The following is a 6,246-nucleotide window of genomic DNA, read 5'->3' as shown; positions in this document are numbered from 1 at the left end:
GTTCTAAAAATCATTCTTTCTATGCTCAAATTATATCTCTCGAGTAAATAGAGAGAGAGAGAGAGAGAGAGAGAGTATCCAACCTAGATAGCTACACTTGAGATTTATTGCTGGTCCTCTCGTTAATTATAGGTCATGAAATATTTCAATTAGTTCTTTATACAATAATAAAGTTTTGGGGGAATGTATTACCTAAAGTCGCAAGGACATAATTCACTTATTCATCTCATATTGTTTTGAATGTTTGTATTTTTTTTTTTTAATTATGAGTATTTATTTTTGAACTGTACTTGCTTCTCTAATTGCATCATTCTTAATCTTACTTAGTCTTACATTCTCTTCTTGTTTGATTTTTTTTTTTTTATTTATAAACTTTTTATATCTTTTTTTAATCAACATCATTGGAGCTTTCGCTTGAATCATTATTTTTTTATTTGAGAACAATGTCCTTTTTATTTAGTAGGTTATCTTCTTTTTCATCATGAGTTTTGCATATAATTTTATAGGTCATTAAAGATGAGCTCTTTAGGAGGAAGATTATTCAAATTTTTAGCTTATTGGATCACTATTACCTTTGGATCCTAGCTCTTAGAAATGAATCTTAAACTCTTGATCACTAGTTCAATGTTAGTGTGACTTTTGTCAAATGATTTTAATTCATTGATAACATTGTAGGTGTGCATGTCATAGATTCATTTATTTTTATTTTAAATAATTTATAATTAGGAATCAAAAGATTAATTTTGAATTCTTTTACTCATACTTTTATGAGTGACCTTACGTGTATATCATATATCATGTGCAATATCATAAGTAAAAAATTCAATTGAACTTATTTTTTTATCTAAAGTATAAAATAAAGCTTTAATATATAAAAAAATATTTTTTTAATATTATTTTATTCATCCATCAGTTTAGAAGATTTTTAAAAATTAAATTCGATAATATTTCATAAATCAACATCCATAATAAATAAAAAAATTTCTTATTCGTGTTTTTCGATAAATATAATCGTCGCATTAAACATGAAAGAACGTGTGTTATAATATCTCCTCTATATTGCTTAAAAATATAATTAAATCTCTCTTATGTGTTAATCCAAATGAGATAATTTTGCTTAGATACTAATTATTATGATCTTAATAACATTAATAGAAAGGAGGTAGAAATTAATGCTATATAATATTTTAACCAACCTTAAAATTTGATTTAAAAAAAATGTAAATTAAATATTGAATGTGAGTATGAGTTACAAGTAAAGTAAATGATAATAAGTAAGAAATCATGATTAAAAATCAAAAGCTAGAGTAAATCCATTTATAGTAGTTTAATTTTTCTAATATATTCCTTTTTTTCTCAAGATTGGCTTTTTTTTTCTAATAACCTCTTTCTCTTTTTTTAGACTTACTAGAGAATTATAAAACTTCATAAGAGACCTCTATCTCATATAACATAATATCATAACTAACTAAACTTCATAAGAGACCTATATGGTAAGGGAATCGTATCCATTTATCCTCGTTTTATAGAGGATGAGGTGTTCGAAGGATATATAAATATATATATTTTTAATTAGGATAGTGATAGGGCATATTATGGATTCCGTCACGTGGACATGCCCCCCTACCACCCCAGCCCAAGCGTAGAACCTCAGGCGGAAGACGCGACGCCACGTCGGATGTGCCACTAGGAATTCGAGATGACAATCGCTCTCTTCCTATATCGCCTAGGGCCATATGAACTAATGCTGCCCTGACAAGGACCATACCGGGAAGCTCGGAACGGCACCGTTCCACACATCCAGGCGGTGGACGTTTGAAGGTACGAGCTCGTCACTCAGGGAGTTGGCCACTGTGCAAAAGTCGCGTACGGTCGACCCTCAAGCACTATGATAAAATCCCATTGCCAATTTCTAGCAAGGGGGAAGATCTTGGACAAAGAGAATTCTACTAATTTAATCTTTGGAGGGGCATAAGTCGAGATTCCTCTCCCCATCCCGACCTAGGCCAGTGTGCAGGAAGCCGACGTCGACAAAGGCGGATGAGCTCACTAAAGAGGTGCATCTCAAACGATCCTGAGCTCAACCCGATCAGACGAAGACCTCATCTTCGGGACAATCATAGACATCACCAATTGAACCAAGCCATACAAACCCCTCGACCACGACATAAGGTTCACCAACAAATAGAATGAAATATTGTAGAGCAAGGTTCTCTTTCTTGATTTCAATCGTATCTAATTTATTTTCTAACCTCATCACCTAGTTATCTAATCATTACAAATGATAAACGTCGATGGTTCAATAAAAGAATAGTAGTGAGATATGGTTCCATCCAAAGTTTATTTGAGAACGAACATCTAAGAATATTTTGAGACCCAACTTTCAAGGATTAAAGTTATTGAGAATATTTCCAAATGTGTCGACACAATAATATAAGAAGTGGAGGATGAAATTACTAATAGTGTCCTCGAGAATGCCAAGTCTTTTAAGCCCAAGTCCTCCTCAATTATGATATTTTTACTCTTTTATAAAGCCTAATTGAAAAGGTGAGATCCTTTACTCTCATTGTTTTATTTTTTCAAAAGAAAATTCTAAAAATCCTAATCAATCTAGATATATATAATATTATGAGAAAGTGGAGAGGTATAACATTAATCGAACATTGATGGAACGTTAATGAGAAGAAACTTTCCAATCTAGAAAATAATATTTTCTTCCATCTATTAATTCCACACATGATTTTTTCAACCCGTGCCATGGCAAGAGAATGATAACTTTCATGTGAGATATAGGTGTATAAGTATTTCATGAGCTATTAACCTTCGAGCCATGTTGAAAAAGAGAAAAGATTTTATGTTTCGTAAATGATTTACGATTCTTATGTTTTTCATATAAGAGTTATGCAACTACTTAAATGAAATTAATGGCTAATTCTACTACTATTTATCAGGCATTATTCCAACATAAAAATTTACTCTAACATTTAAACACTATTATCAATAGATTGTCACGGACTTAGCTGGTTTTGCCTAAGTCGTGCGACACTCTTGCGTGTCCGTCCGCAAAGGTCAACCTCCCCGAAGCCTTCCATGGTCCCTTAGGACCCACAAAAGAGAAAACGGGTTAGAGAGAATGTCTCACTCGGGATCCACAAGCAAACATTCCAAGAAACACTTCTTAGACAATGCAAATTACAAACAGACTTTACAAGCTCTGAACAGTTGCACGACAAAGGGTAAAGTGGTCCACTAAAGACCGAAAATCTCTCTCAAGTGTCCACATGACATAATTTTTATTTACAAACCTAAAGCGGCCACCAACCTAACTAAAATGGGACTCTTAAGCCTTCGGTCGTCCCTCTACATGCTGTACAAAGCATGAACATACCAAAAGACACGGACATACATAAGCATTACATCAAACATCCTATTTAGAAGTTTGTCCGTGATATTCTCCCCCACTTATTCCTTCGACGTCCTCGTCGAGGCCTTTGTCGACACTGCAACTCCTCGCCTTTAATCTTCTGCTCTAGCTGTAATGCGTCTCTTGGCTCCCAACTGCTCTCTGCTGTTGTTTTTGAGTAGTCGAAGCTTTGATCTGCCATGTTGCTTCAACTCGCCAATGACTCTAACTCTAGTGTGGGGTTGGCTGAGTTATGTTGATCCCTGTTAGTTCCTATGGATCCTCCAGATGAAGGAAAAGATCATCCTTACTATGCGCTAGTCTCTCAAATGCTCATGCTGCTAGAACTGGGTGGATGCTTGTTGGAGCTTTAACGAGCATCGTCTCGCAAGCTTCTGAAGTTTTTGGGTCCTTCCTCCACAAAATTTGTCCATGGACTCTTCTTTCACTTAGTTGTCACTTCCAAGTAGGTTCGCATCACTTCCGCTTTCAATTGATAATTCGTTGGGAAATGAAGCGGACAATCTACTCTTGGTAGCACTGATCACCGTTGGTGAGGATTTGACAACTATTGTCTTCTATTATCTTCGAAGGGTATTTGAACATGTGCAGAGCTCCTCTGTTGGATAGATAAGAGAATTGGGGTACTCGATTTCGCCCATCTCTTAAGAGTTGAGAAGGCAAAGGTTACTTGACTTCGCCCACCTCCTCGAGGTTGTACTCCATACATCAAGCTGGTTACTGGCCTTCGCCTGCTCTTTGCTCACACTTCTGAAGCATTTGAAGTGTTTGCACTCCTTGCGTTGAGTTAGCTACTGTGATTCACCTTCTCAATGCCATCGAACTTTTGGAATACAAGAAGTTTTCACCCCAACTTGGAGTAATTCTCTAATAGATTTGGTTGCCTCTAGGATTATAACGTCTTCTCCATCAACCCTGCCCCCTACTCCCCTGAGTAGCAAAGGTACAGCACCGCATACTGTCTGCTTCGTTCCTTGGTCATGCACTCTTGCCTGACCCGAAGTCCTTCACTTTCGGCTATCTTGATGAGAAGCTCGTTGACATCGGTCTTACGAAGTTCCTTGGCCTCTGCCCTTTAGCCTTGTCTCCGCACTTAGAGTTTGCCTCTGCATGCTCCACCTCTTCGGCCCCTTTCATGACCAAGTGCTCTCCCTCAATGAGAGCAAGGGATCAATGACTTTCACGAAAGTCCCGCCTCTGCGGTACATGACGCTGCCATGGCCATGACCCTACTATCCGTCGCCTCGCATCTGCATCAATTTTCTTCACGATCAGTAGATATGTCTCCGTGGCACTCCTCTAAGTCCACATCCATTCTAACTGATGCTTGATTTTGGGTAGCCAAGTCCCTCTGGAGTCGTCGTCGCTTCCTCGCCCTTTTCGACCCCATACTTCAACACCTCTATGTTATCAAAGTAGCTCCCTTTGGTCGATGGAAAGATAGAGTGCAACTCCCATGCATGGCCTCTGCTATCGCACTATAGGATTTGCACCAATTCTGTTCTCCGTAGTTTCCTTGGTAGCAACATTCACTTACTCGATTTTGTCCTCTGACTTGTCGAGCTCCCTTAAGCAAATATGAGCTCTGGAGCAGTCTAACTCTCCAGCTGCTTCGATCATACCTCTGTATGATCAAGTCCCTCCTATGGGACTCACTGGTACTTGCATTCGAACTTTTCCACACGGCCCTCATTTGTTGATGGTCAAGGTTTTCATCCAATGCAAAATTCGATGCACGCACGGAAGACCCGCCTCTACGATACCATGGCCTTCACTCTTTGAATCCATAGCCCTTCTTGCTGTCGTGTTGTTCACTGAAGTGGAGCTTCCAGTAGCTCCCGATCATACATCCGTATGATCTAGTCCCTCACGGGACTATGTTGTGTGTATCGAATTGCCACGAACTGTTCCACCACGATCTGTTGCACCATGTCGCCTCCTGGTGACATCTCTATTGCATTCTGATCCTTGTGGGATGAACTCGAATTGTGAACCCTTCATGTGTGGCCTCTGCCAATACATCGTAGGGTCTCTTCCACATTCGATTTTGTTTGCTTTTTTGGCAATCGACCTTCATCCACCCACTCTTGGGTCACACCTAGATGAAGCACCGCTCTAGGACAGTTCATCACCTAGTAGCTCCCGAAGTCGCCTGACTTCACTGCAATTAGTGCACCATTGTTTGGATCCTAGGCCTCTGCCCCTACCAACACAATCTTCGCTGTGCACCGCTTCCTTCATGGCAACTGGAATGGCAACACTATGGCATATTCTTCAAGAGTACCCGCCTCTACGTCCTCTTGCCCTGTGCTAAGGCCTTCTGAACTCAACTTTGCCTCCGCAAATTGAGTCATCTTAGTTCCTCCATCAAATGCTCCTCCGAGATAAGATGCATGTGCCCAGAAGCTCCCTTCGTCTTTGGAACCATGCAAGATAAGTCTGCTCCGTCAGAATGAATGACCCGTGGAACAACATGATCCTGCTATTGCCTCTGCAAGAGTTCATATCCTTGACCTCTGTCCAAGGAAAGTACTATGCATCCACTCCATGTTTCATCTTCTATGCTGTCTCCCTTCATGCGGCTTGGGTACTTCGCTAAGTCACATCCAAGTTGCTCCGCTCCTCGTTTTTGTATTGAGTTGATGGTGGCGCTCGCGCCCACCATTTCATGGGTCAGCCCTCCCTTGAGTCTGATCTCCATATCGACTCAAAGTGTACCTTCATTTGTGTTGCTTTGAGTCGCTCCCCCACTTGATCTCGCAATGCATCCTCTTGAGTGAGATCATGCGATGACTCCTTACCACTTGCTCAGTCCATTGAGC

Source organism: Musa acuminata, chromosome BXJ2-3, assembly GCF_036884655.1.
Source record: "Musa acuminata AAA Group cultivar baxijiao chromosome BXJ2-3, Cavendish_Baxijiao_AAA, whole genome shotgun sequence".
Taxonomy (NCBI): Eukaryota; Viridiplantae; Streptophyta; class Magnoliopsida; order Zingiberales; family Musaceae; genus Musa; species Musa acuminata.
Note: the sequence above shows the minus strand (reverse complement) of the source record.